The sequence below is a fragment of the Nesoenas mayeri genome (genome assembly GCF_963082525.1).
Source record: "Nesoenas mayeri genome assembly, chromosome: 4".
Lineage (NCBI taxonomy): Eukaryota > Metazoa > Chordata > Aves > Columbiformes > Columbidae > Nesoenas > Nesoenas mayeri.
Window position 1 is genome coordinate 12,348,833 of NC_137540.1, and position 14,148 is coordinate 12,362,980.

The window sequence follows — 14,148 nt, forward strand, 5'->3', positions numbered from 1 at the left end:
CCTCATGCGCTGTCCCACTCCCCCATAGAATATGCTACTGCCACACAAAATGTTGTTCTAAAGATGTATCATTTAACCATTTTGTTTGTTTATCTCTACGTATTTATCCTTCCACAAATTCTGTGGCATCGTTGAAGAAGAAAGAAGCATTCTCATTTTAGTAATTGTTGATTAAACAACAGGAAGAAAGTTGGCTTCCTGTCTGAAGGTGGTTTTACCTGTCATCTTTTACACAGACAGCTAATGTAAGCTTTATACCATCAAATTTAAAATGTTTATTAAAAAAAAAGGGCAGGATTCTTTGTTTTGGGATGTTAAACCATTTTTCTATTACTGTATGTCTTAATGCTGTTCTTTTTTCCTTGTGTGCACCTTTCACTTTTCTCCAGCTTATAATGAAAATACACGTCTTTTTAAAGTATTTACAGATTTTTCTCACTGATACCTAACCCACTGCGTTTTGTGGTGTGTATCACAGTACTGAAGTTGAGAGTAAGCAGTCATTTGATGCTGAACTTGCATGATATTGCTGAATTGTTGTTCTTTTCTGGTTCAGAGGTCTGTTGACTGATATCTTTGGAATGCTATGTGCAGAGTTTAAAATTCGAAAGTTTTCTTAATTCCGAGTATAGTTCTGAGCTAAATACTCCCCCTGCTGCCCAGAAGTCTCTAACGTTATATGAAACGATTCTTTTGCTTAGTGAATTCAGCTGCTGAAACTGTGTGGAATAAGTTCTGGGTTTGCATGCTATTGTGGGTTGAAGTTTTGTTGCATTCAGGATGAGCCAGACTGGGTGGGTAACTGCTTCAGCCGCCACTGCATATAAAACTGCATGTGGAAATTTACAGGTTCTGATCATGTAATCTGAGGGAGAGTGAATGGGTTCAAAGTTGGTTAGGATACACTTCTACTTGGATTAAATACAGTCCATTATTATAATTTGTCTTATTAGTGTCTGTCCACTAACCATTCAACTGGTGTTAATTAGCAGCATGATCCCAGCTGCTGGAGAGCTTAGTATTCATTTCCTGCTTTTGAAATAAGTACAGGTATTTAATGTGTATAGTCATACGGAAGCCCCAAGTAGCTATTGTAACTTGCAATATGTAGTATTTGCACAGTTTGAGATGTCTTCTGGCACTATATCTTTTGTCTTGCAGTTATTATTGATAGTAAACAGTTTCAAATGAGTTATGACTGCAAAGGTGAACTGCTGAACGCTGCGTTCTCAGCTTTTCTCCAGGGTGCTTATAAAGTTAGATCATTGTATTCAAGGTTTTTAGTTGTTAAGTTTAAGTTTATTTGTTTTGACTGTATAAACAGAAATAATAGTGAGCACAAGACATGTTTTTGTTTGTAATGAAATTGGAATAACTGTTTACTGTTTTCAGTGCTATTCAGTCTCTGCTACATTGGCTCAATAATATTGTGAGAGATTTCCCTCCTCTTTACAAAATATTACATGGAAGTAGATGTGGAAGCACTGACTTTGAGATTCTGAAGCTGACACCTTTCTGGAGTAGTTTGTAGCACGGTTTAGGTTAGAGGTTGCTCTAAGCATTTCCTCTGTGCTGGAGCATTGGGGTTCTTTTGCATCAGTGCTTAAAATACAACACAGCCAGCACTGGATTATTGCTTTCTTTTACCAGCATTCTGCCGTTTTCTTTTGCAAATCATGGAGAACTTAAAAAAAGATAAAGCCTTAGCATTCTGTCCAATTTTTCAGCAAGGTCTGCTAAAAAGCTAACCCTGTTTGTGTAACTAGCTCACACACATCTTTGACCATAGGGCTTTTAAAAACAGTTTCCTCTTAGGTTGTTTTTAGGTCATAGTGTGCAAAAGTTGATGATTTTAGTTGTAGTTTAGGTGTAATTGGAGTCAGATCTTTATCTGGTGATGGTTTTTAAAGAATAAAAGAGGGCTGCATTTCAAGGCAGCAAGGGTTGAAGTTTGAATATGCATTGTTTAATAAATTGTACACAGTAGTTTGAGTGATTAATTTTCCTGTAACATTTTGCTGCAGGGTTTGTGGTCCAGTGGGAGAAGGCGACAGATCTTATTTTGACCACTTTTATTGGATTTGGGAGGAGATGGCTTGGAGTGTATTGATAAACCCAGAAACAGAACAAACTCTGTTATTGTTAACACATAACTTTATGTTTGCATTACACCTTAGGTTTTAGGAGTCTGTCCTGCTTAAAATTTAGTCTTCACTATGCTAGCTAAGCAATTTCCAAAGTAGTTAGACTACTCTTATAGGCTGTTCTCTCTTCAATGTGTACATGGAAGACAAACCAAATCTAACCACAAGTAGTAGAAAGAAGCTGAATCTGACCACAAGTAGTAGAAAAAATTTGCATCTGCAGGGATACAGGCAGAACATTCATGGTCATGGTACTACTAAGACTATAGGTCAGCTGTACAGTGGCCTTCTTTGTGACTGGTATGTTGTCATGATGGTATAAGCCCTCCGACAATTCCCTGTGGTACTATTGTGTGTCAGTAGATGTGTCTGGAACTTCTTTGTCCGTTTTTTCTTCATTAAGTTTTTCTTACTTGCGTATTTTTCACCTAAGTGCTGTTTGTCAGATTATAACAAACCAGTAGTTCAGTGTCTGCTCAGGGGCTCATACACTGTCAGAGATGGGTAGCTTTTTCACATGAGAATATACTGATGTGCTATAACTTTTAAATACAGTAATATATCTCTCTGTATGGTGTTGGACTTCTTGCACTTGTCAGGCTTCAGTAATTGCATTCAGTCTGAGCTTGTGGTTTTTTACTGTATGAGGAATTACATTGGGTTTTATTCAGAGGTGCGCTGATTTAGATAGCTCTCCCAACTTTACCACAGGAACCGAAATTACTCCTTTATGTTGCTTTGGAATCACACAGGACATGGTAGTGCTGCCAATGCTGAGCCCCCAAAATCCTACCCTTAGAAAGTATTGGGAGCAGGTACTGGTGACCATGTCATCTCTGGGGTTTTGGTTTTGATTTGGTTTTGATTTTAATGCACAATTATGAAAGGTTGGTTGATTTCTATATTTTTGTTCTAAATAAAATATTGTTACACTAAAACAACATTATAAAAAAAACACTGTAAAATGCACCATACCAGAAAAGCTTTATGGAATGCTTTAAAAGCCTTGCCTAAATTTTTAAGGAAGATTAGTTAGCAGTAAAGCAAATGTATTAAAGGAAAACAGTATTTATGGATAAGGGAGAAGAATGTTTGTGTCTTGCTGTGGTTTTAGTGCACTGTTTATTGGTTTTGTAGGACTTATGCCTAATATAAAGAATAAGGGATCATTTTCTCTGTTAGAAAATGAGTAGAAGTAGATGACACACACTGACTAAACTGATCTGTACAACTTCAAAGTCTGGAAAAGTTTTTACATAGGATCTGACTCCTCTCAATTTAGGTTCTTATTGTGTCTTTCTGAACTGAAAGTTTGCATCTTTCACCCTCCCCTCCCCTTGCAAACCTGATGACTGGTTAATTTTGGAGAGAAGTTTTGGTTTCATTGAGGTATTAGGAATCTTGTTCATCAAGGTGCTTGCCTCCTTTCTCCATCACCAGATCAAAGTGATGTTCAGCTAAACTCACTGTGAATGTCTTGTTTGATGCACTTCAGTTCATGTGCAGGTGATTTTCAGACTCCTACTGCACAAGCATGCTTTGACAAGATTACTGTCAGTAGAGTCATAGGAACCATAGTGGAGTTCATATGTCTGATGAAGGTGATAACCATCAATTTGTGATCATGATCTGTTGATTTAACTCTTTCTAGCTGTGTTCTAGGGCTGTTTTAAAGGATTTTGAATAGTAGAGGTTGTCTTCTGTTTGCAGATCTCATAATTTGTAGGTAATAACCTGTAGAAAGTAAGCCTTTAGTATTCTTCCTACATCAGTAGAGAGACTTATGTAAAGATTTTTGAAGTGAAGTTTTGAATAAAGGGTTGAGTAGCAGGTTTTTATCGTTTGATTTTAAGCTATCAGAAGGAGATAGCCACATCTTTCCTTCTTCAGCCTTCTCTCAGTCTTTTTGTTTAGTCAAGCAGTAGCAGAGGTTCATGATTCTGCCTGTATTCAAATGTAAAATTCATTTTATTAAAGGTGTTAGGTTATGTAGGAGTTGCTCCAAAGAACAGTATCTGCCTGAACATTGCCATCAAGAACAGAATGACAGTGATTTGGAGAGAGGCCTGAGGAGAAGAATTGTGTTGCACAGGTCTCTCCGACCTGGGGGGCTACCGATAACAATGGCTGCCTCAGCCAAACTAGCCCCCGCCTCCTAAAAGGGATTGTTATATGGGTCTCTCCAACCCGGGGACAAGAACTGCCGTCCAGAAGATGGATTCTCACCTGCTACCTCAGTCACACCTGCTCCCCAGCTCCTCCCTGAAACAACGGCCAGCGAAGAAGAGCATGCCTGGAAGCTCGCCAGTGGTCCTGAGGCCACCCAATGGACCAGAGAGAGACCCCTGAACGCAGGCGCAGATGGGTCCTGGCACGCAGAGCGGAGATTTTTTGAGCCTGTGCAGTTAAGCCTGGATTGTGAAACAGAGGTGGAGATTGGCCTCAAATAGTGGGAGCGAGGAGGGGTGAAGAAGCATAAAAGATGACTCCCAAATGGACACCATTGAGATCTCCCCACCAAAGGATCATGGATCACAATGGAGGACTGGCAGGATGCTGTTCGGGACCTGGGACCATAGGGACACCTTTGGACCTGTGGTGGTAACCAACCTGCTTTCCCCCGTTTCTTTTTCTTTCCCATTTTCTCTACTTTCTCTATCACGTGCCGCTTTACAGGCAAAATAATAAAGTAGCACCGTTTGATTGAATTTATAACCTGTTGGCATTTTGGTTGCCTTAATTTTGCGTTTCAGGATCAAGGTAAACGAACCATCATGAGTCCATCACTGAATGAACCATGACAGGCTAATAACAAAAGAATACAAACTTTAAATAAATTTTAAAAAAAGGCACCAAACTGTGTGAGTTCAGTACACCCTGTAAAATGCAGCACCTTCTTTCAAAGCCCCTGTGATCCTAAAACTCAAAATCTCTATTGAATAGGTGAGTGCTGTATTTTCTGTTGAGCGAGAACAACCATGGAGATACCTGAGTTAGAGCCAGCAGACTGTCTCCAGTTTGCACTACATTTTTAATACATACTACAAGTAGAACAGTTTTCAGATAAAGGCAATGGATTCCATAACATATTGATATTTAAAGTTAGGGATGAACTGATACTTGTGTTTATAAGGAAAGTTAAGAAAAAGCAGGAGAAAGCTTTAAATGGTTTTCCTTTCTTGCTTCTCACAGGATTATAGCATGAATTTTGCTGATTCACCAATGTATGTGCTATCTTCTTCACTGCAATGGTAAAGGATGATGCGGGAAGGTATGCTTTGCATGGCTTCTGTGACAAGAACAAATGAAGCAAAAGGTAAAATGGAAGCAAGGAGTTGCCATATTGGATTAGAACAGTGGTTTTAACTAGCTGACTATTGTCCCTGATTAGGGCAAGTACCCAGTGTTTCAGGAGAAAGTGCTGAAAAAAAAACCCAAAGTGAGTAATTCTTAGAGTGAATTTTTCCTGTAAGAATGTCAGTGGGTTTTTTTTAAAGAAAGTATTTTGGTTTTAGACATTTAACTAAAATAATCTCAGAATAGGCAATGATTGGGAATCCCTTCACAAAACCTGTTTTTTTAGTACTTTTTCATTGAAAGGACCAACATTAAGAGTGAGCAATTTAAAAAAGTAGTTTTAATAATTACGAACTAGCTTGTTCTTGGGAAAAGTAATTTTAATCTTTCCTTAGGAACTGTCTGGAACATGAGTTTCTATCCTTATAAAAGTCTTGTTTGTACTTGTTTAATAGGTGTGGATTTAGCTGGGGTATGAGGTGAAAGACTTACGGGAACCTTGGTGTTTCCCATCACCATAGTTAGCATCAGCTAAGGGCATGGTTCCTAACAGCGTAGTGAGATCTCATAGGATAGGTCTCTCCCCTCTATATATTTAGACAGTCGTGAATCTGCCTTGTGCCCAGCTGTGTAGCCTGATTTTCATTTTATAGAAGTGGTGTCTTGCCGCATGTCTGCTCAGTTCATTTTTTTCAATGCACATCATCGTACCATATACCTCTTAAATGCTGTAGATACTGATTCTTCCTTGAAACATTAAGAACCATCTCTAACTGAATTTCTCAAAGCAACTTGCACCCAATGTAGAGCATTTGACATACTTACTATTATCAGATTTATTGTTGACAGCAGTGTGTTTTGATTATTCATTTCTGTTGGTATGTGAAATACAACCAAAGATCATGGTGATTGTATATCTCCACTGACTAGTAAAAAGCAAGAGCAATGAGAAAAACAAAGGATGAGGGGAAGGATCTGAAGAGCTAGAGGCTGGTCAGTGTCACCATAATCCCTGGGTAAATTAGAGAGCAAGTCTTTGGGGACCTGAAGGACAAGGAGGTGCTTGGCTGCAGGTCAGTACAGATTTACTGAAGGGCACCTTCTGCTTTACCAGCCTGGTTGCCTTCTGCAATGCAATGTTGGGTTCTGTGGACAAAGAAGGAGCAGTGAATGTTCCCTATATCAGCTTGAGCAAGTAGTGTTGCTGATGGCATCCTTTCAAGATTGTAGAGGTGTGGTTTGGATGGGAGGACTGCAGAGTGGGTGGAAAAAACAGCTGCACCATTAGGTTCAGTAGTGGTCAGTCATTTGCAGCCTGTAGAGGTCTTGGAATATTTGTAGTAGGCATATCTTGTGGTGATCAAACATGCAAAACATGCAAAAGTGTGTATATGGCAGAGATGCATCATTTTATCTCTGAAGTATATGTGAGCATTAGCACTTGAAGAAGTTCACTTCTTATACAGTCATAATTATTTGTGTAGAAGTTGCTACAGAATTTTATTAGAACAAGAATCTGAAATGGCAAAAAGGTCAGGTAGCAGTATGTGCTAAATGTTAACTATCCCTAAATTTTTTCCTTTAATTGTTGGCCATTGTAAATATAATGCAGTTAGGGCATTATAAGAAGAGCTTCTTCATTACATCTGAAGAAGAGCAACTGAAATTCTTTTAAAACTTCACATTTTCAGGAAGTAAATTCACAAAGGTTGTGAACTTCAGAGTCAGTGGTTTTATTTTATGGTGAAATTTGGGGTGATTGCAAATCTGAAAGAGAAAATGAATTACTGTGAGTTATAGCATAATGTGAAGTAGAGTTGATTGATAAAGGGTAAGGATTAGGACTGGATGTAATACAGGTTAAAATGATGTGCTGTTTTTACAGAGGAAATAGTTTAGTTTTTGCAAGATTTCTGGGTGAACTTGAATGGCTTCTTTCTATGTAGGTATAATCTATCTTGGGTAGGTCCAGCATACATTTACAAGGATGATAAGCCTCTTTGTTTTTTCCTTTTGTATCCAAATGGATTTTGTGAAGCTGTTTCCACAGAAAGTGCTTCCAGTATCAAAACTTCAGTTACTTATTTCCTCTTAGTTGAACGTGCACCAAATGTGCTAAAAGTGTTCCCAGTAAACCCACAAAATAATACAAGTGTTAACCTATGCTAGTTTTGTTTCACACTTCTTTTTAGGTGAAGAGCTGTAGAGACCATTACAAACGCACTGCTGATGAGACACAATTCTGTGAGTCTGGCCCACTGATTTTGTTGGCGTATGGGTGGAAAACTGAGCAGGTCCTTCAGGTTCTTGTCCTTTATGTTTTCCAGGAAGAAGTATGTGTTCTGGACTTAAATGTTGGATATTTCTCTATCTGCTTAAGAAAAAGGAAAGCAAATTGGAGGGATTCTGAAGAGAGGAGATAAAATCAGAGCATTGTTCTTGAGCGGTGTCACCATGGGTTAACTCTTACTGGTGCAGTGTGATGGGAAGGAGCTACAGAGTGAAAGTGTCATGAACCCTCTGGTATTTTGCAGAGATTCTTTCTGAAGTTACTGTATAATTACTCATTGTTGTAATGTATACCAAAATTCATTAAAATACTCACATGGTGTTCTAGGTGTGTTACCTTTAGGAGTAAGCATCGGTGATACATAAGCTGTTTGACCACCGGTGTAATCATCCTGGTGGGCCTAAGACAAAGAGGTGCCTTGTTGTGGCCGTAAGGAAACTGAGATCTGGCAAACGTTCTGGGTAGCTCAAATTAGAACAAGGCTTGGTTTTGGTGGGGAATGGGGGAGGTCAATTAAAGAGTAGGCATACTTTGGAGTAAGAGATGAGGTTGCTTTCTTCCATACTTCTCTTTCAAAAGGCAGTAAATACTTTTGTGTTTTCAGGGCAGAACTCATCTGTGGTGTCTTATTGGGTTGTCGCTGTACTGTGTGGTGAGTGGTGTGAAAATTTTAAGAAATTCTTACGTGATAGCCAGGAAGCAACTCCGCATGAAAACCTGTTGAGACATTTGCCACTGCCATGCAAACTCTGACCTTGGTTTCTCTTTCAAATACTTAGGAACATATCACAGGCTACTTTCGAGTTGCACTAGAGAAATTTTAAGTTACTGTGCTGAAATATACAATTATTGCATTTTATCTTGAGACACTGGATGATTTAAAGGTCACAGTTCTAGTCTTACATGCTGCTTGTTAGCTGTGTAACAGAATTAAACAACTAGGAAAAGCTGTAATAGTAGTTCTTGAAGTAGAAATTCATATGCCTTTATCCAATGCTGGTGACTGCTGTCACTATGCATGTGCAAACCCGACAGGTTGGAACAGATGAACATAGCAAAATACTTTCTGATCTATAAATTGAAGATGTCATAATTACTCCACTCTCTCCACAGCCCCTCGCATATCCTGGGAGTACAATTAAATGGGAGATGAATTCACATCTTACCCAAATAGGACCAGTCTTTGATCCATTACTTTGTGAGAAAGTAAGTCATCTGTACCTTTAAAAAACTTGCTAGCAGTTGAAGGTTCTAGTACTATAGTAGCTAGATTTAGGTCCCAGGTGCTTTTTCAGAGGATTTTACCTGAGCTGCAGGCTGAATGTCTTTGCCCAAATTGCTTTTTTTCTATAGTAAGTGGTGAGCTTGGAGTATGGTAGAGGGATGGACTTGAGCCTGGTTTTTTAGCAATAAATAAAGGCAGATTAGATATTGGCAAGAGGAACAAGGACCAGAATGGGATGCTTTGGGCTCTTAAAGTGCAAGCACCAACTGGCTTTTACAGATGGATTCACAACTATGATAGATTTTCAGCCATGTGGTCACAGTTAGAAATTGAGAAGATGTAATAGCCTGATACTATTGCTTTGGCTGGTGCTGCTCTTTTCAGCTTCTCAGCCTTTCCGCTTGCATAGGTTAAGACCTGGGAAATTCTCAGAAGAACGTTTTGTCCATTTTACAACCTGTACTTTTTCACTGAAGGTTTTAACTGTTCCTATGGTCCCTCTAGGATATCTAGATGGTGTGTAGGCCCTCCTTCATGTATGCCTCTTGACACACTGGGTGCCTGCCATGTTCTGATGCAGTGTCATTTAATGAGAGTAACACTAGGATGGAGACTTGGTTCTTGTGCTCTGTTCTTTGTTTTGAGGTACAGTTACTTGAATGTGTTGATTTATAATATAAACTGTAATGAAAAAACTCCACCTTAATTCAGGATACAGTGTTTGAATAAATGTTGGCTGTTAAGGCAGTGCTATCTTGTCTCAGGATAATTACAGTGCCGTTAACTTCAGAATGTTCATTAAAACACAAAAAACTCACCTTTTTTTTTCTTTCCTCCCATCATACACTGTGTTATAGGAGACTGAATATGAAATTTTCTATATCAGGTCTTTCTCAATTTGAGAATCCACCACAGGGCGAATCCTGTGTGTGTTTCTGTTGCTCAGGGTTTATAAACAGGTTTTAACAGAGACAGGCTGTGTGTTTCAATTCTGAAGTTATTTGGCACAATCAAATATTATTGTTTTGTTTGTTTTTTATTTCTTATTTTAGCTATTGGAGAAAAAGCTTGAAGGTAAAGGATTTCTGGTTTTCAATGTTACTGTTTTGCAGTGGGGAAAGAAGTTGGTGTATATACACTGGCAAACCAGGCTGTTGCCAAACTATTCTCAGTCTCTGGATTTAAGAAATGTGCAGTAAAATGAAAGTTAAAATTGCCCTACTAGGTCAAAAGGCCAGTGTCAGATTATAACAATACAGGATGTTAACAAACCACAAGTGAAGAATATTGTTTTACCTTACTGAATGTTATGATAATGCACATGCTAAGCAGATGGCCTAGATTCTTCACTAGATAGTGACAAAAGCTATTGAGGTACAAACTCAGTGCTGGCTGGCAGTGATGAAGGCTCAAAATTGTATATACGGATTTTTATGACAAGCACAAAATGTTAGGGATTCGAAGGGACCTCAAAAGGTCATCTAGTCCAATCCCCCTGCCAGAGCAGGAACACCCAGATGAGGTTACACAGGAAGGTGTCCAGGTGGGTTTTGAATGTCTGCAGAGAAGGAGGCTCCACAACCCCCCTGGGCAGCCTGTTCCAGTGTCTGTCACCCTCGTTGTGAAGAAGTTTCTTCTTGTATTTAAGTAGAACCTCCTATGTTCCAGTTTGCACCCATTGCCCCTTGTCCTATCACTGGTTGTCACCGAGAATAGCCTGGCTCCATCCTCATGACACTCACCCTTTACAAATTTATAAACATTAATGAGGTCACCCCTCAGTCTCCTCCAAACTAAAGAGACCCAGCTCCCTCAGTCTTTTGTCATTCTCTTAAAGTTCAGTTTCTTGATTCCATTTTCTTTTTGCTCACTTCTCCTACTTGCTTGATTGGTTGTGTGGGATTTGCTGGGGAGGGGCAGGAGCTTCCCCACATGTGCTTGTTTTGTCTATTCTCATACCTGCACCCACAATTGTATTCCTGTACTTCTGTAGATACTGCATTCCTGGTTGAATATTAGAAGCATTAGCGCAGAAGTGTTTGATCAGAGACTGTCTTCCTCTCACTCTGTCCATGTTAGCCAGCCCTTCTGTCTGTGGAGACCCTGTGGAATTTAGTGGAGTTCTGTTGAATATACAAAGGATTTGTTTTGAAATAGTCTAAATAACATTGGAAGGAGAATAACAGTTTACTTTCCTTAAATTCTGGAGTCATCCTTCATCAGCTGAAGAGTCCACTTAATTTAGTTCTTTCTGCAAAAGGTGGCCGCAGTCAGATTCTTGGGGCATATGGTACTCCTGAGTACTTTCCCAAATGCCAGTTTTTCTCAGCTCAGAGGAACCATTCAGTCAGAAGTGGTTCCTTTGTATTGACTAATCCTTAATATTTCTTCAGGCACTGCCTTTAACAATGCAAACTCTTGACATCCACAGCATAAACGGTTAGCAAGTTCCACAAACCTGGCATTGTGACTTTGCTTTGTTTTCATCATGGTTTCTGTTAGGTTTATTTGATGTTGCTACCTTTCAGTCCTTGTGCTGGAAGAGGCAGTGAGTATTCCAGTCTATCTGTGCTGTGACACTCAAAATTATGTGGAACTTTGTCTACAAGAATTATGGCTTTTCTAGACTGTCTTTCCTGTGCTGTTTGTTGTACAGAACAACAGACGTTTGCCTGTTCTTGTTGCCATTCCTTGAGCCCTTTGAAGTTCTGCTATTCTCCTTTGTACATGAGAGGACTACAACTGATATTTTTGGGGGTTTTTTTGTTGGTTTTTGGTTTTGTTTTTTTTTTTGTTTAATACGGTTGCATGACATTATTTTCTGATTTGTTCTGTGTTACTATGTTTATAGTTCCTGACATGAGATTTGCTTCTTTAACATAGGCTGCACACTGAGTTGACATTGATGTGTCACTGTAACTCTAAAATTTTGTTTCTAATTGGAAATTGTCAGATTAGAGGCCATCTCTTGCTTTTTTCTTTGACATGCTATCTTGCTTTCTTTGGTGAAGCTTCTGCAACTCTCAGCACACGGTGGTACTTTAAAGCAAACAGGTTTTAACAATTGGAATTTACCTTTATCGTATAATTCAAAATCTGACTATAATCTGTCATTGCTAAATATGGGGTTTATACCCAATGTTTATTTCTCATATTCTTGATTTCTTAAGGCATCACACAAACACATTTTATCTCTATAGTTTTAGGATTTGCTTTCATTGTAGTGCTAACATCAACTTGGGTGTTGATCTTACTTTAGTTCTCATCCATATACTCCTGAAAGAATTGTGTGGGGTGGTGTGCTTTCTTCTTTCAGTCATCTTTGAATACAAGTCAAAACCTGAAAGCGACATCTTTTTAGAATGAAGACTTTATCTAGCTACACATGAAAAATATGTGATTCTCTTGCCTGTAGTAATTCACAAATCTTGCATCCTTCAGTGGTAAGCAACACTTGTTATAGCGATTTACAATGTAAGTTGAGGCAGATGGCATTTCTTAACTTTTTTGCTGTGTTTGTCACAGTTATTGAAAGGTTTTGCTTGGAGTTAGGATAACTCCAGAAAGAGTTAGGTGGACTCTGTAGAATTAGTTGGGTGTTTTCCATAGCAAAAAATGTGACAACTGCTGTTTAGAGAGAATAGTGTAGATTTTATTTATCATCTTAAGTAATCTGTCATTCTGTGTAAGGAAGTGTGACAATGAGTCTAGTTTCTTAATATCTAATTTTAGGAATTTTTGTAATGAAATAATATCTGAAAAGGTGATGTCATCTCAACTTTTTTCCACATTTAGAGGTAAAAGGAATTCCATTTTCACTGCTCTTGTTGGATGATATATGTAATAGTCATAAAGAGAATTTTTTTTTTTACTTTGATTTTTAAGTCTGAGCCTGGTGTTTGTGATCTCCAAGGACTTAATATTGTCTTGGTGTCTGAAAGGTATGTTCTTGCTCATTCTTCTGGTCTGTTTAAGGCAACTAAGTAGTGTTTGTGACACTGTAAATGCCATTAGGCACAACTTGAACTGTGGACAAATGAGACCATTGTCAAGACTGTCATTAAAGTGGCTTTCCATTATGGCTTTTGATAACAATGACATAACTAACAATGGTAAGTTATCTGTCTTAATGCAGAGGGGCAATATTGCTTTTGCCTGTGGTGATGAATAGGCTGGTCTTGCTCCCTTCTTAAGTTTCAAAGAAGGGCACCCCCATTAAATTTACTTTTAGTGGATGGATGATGGCAGGAGAAGGGTCTTCGTCTTTAAAATGAAGATCACAGAATCACAGAATGTTAGAGATTGGAAGGGACCTTGAGATCATCTAGTCCAGTCCTCCTGCTGGAGCAGGAACACTTATATGAGGCTACACAGGAATGTGTCCACGCGGGTCTTGAATGTCTCCAGAGAAGGAGACTCCACAACCCCCCTGGGCAGCCTGTTCCAGTGTTCTGTTACTCTTACTGAGAGAAGTTTCTTCCCTCATTTAAGTGGAACCTCTTGTGTTCCAATTTGAACCCATTACCCCTTGTCCTACCATTGGTTGTCACTGAGAAGAGCCTGGCTCCATCCTCGTGACACTCACCCTTCATATTTGTAAGCATTAATAAGGTCACCCCTCAGTCTCCTCCAAGCTAAAGAGCCCCAGCTCCCTCAGCCTTTCCTCATACGGGAGATGTTCCACTCCCTTAATCATCTTTGTTGCTCTGTGCTGGACTCTCTCCTCCTTCTTGAACTGAGGGGCCCAGAACTGGACAAAATATTTGAGGTGTGGTCTCACCAGGGCAGAGTAGAGGGGAAGGAGAACCTCTCTTGACCTACTAACCACCCCCCTTCTAATACACCCCAGGATGCCATTGGCCTTCCTGACCACAAGGGCACAGTGCTGGCTCATGGTCATCCTGCTGTCCACCATGACCTCCAGGTCCCTTTCCCCTATGTTGCGCTCTAATTGGTTATTCCCCAATTTATAATGGAACCTGGGGTTGTTCCTACCCACATGCAAGACTCTACACTTGCCCTTGTTATATTTCATTAATTTTTTCCCCACCCAACTCTGCAGCCTGTCCAGGTCTCTGGATGGCAGCACAGCCTTCTGGCATGTCAGCCACTCCTCCCAGCTTGGTGTCATCAGCAAACTTGCTGATAGTACACTCTAGTCCCTCGTCCAAATCACTGATGAATATAATACT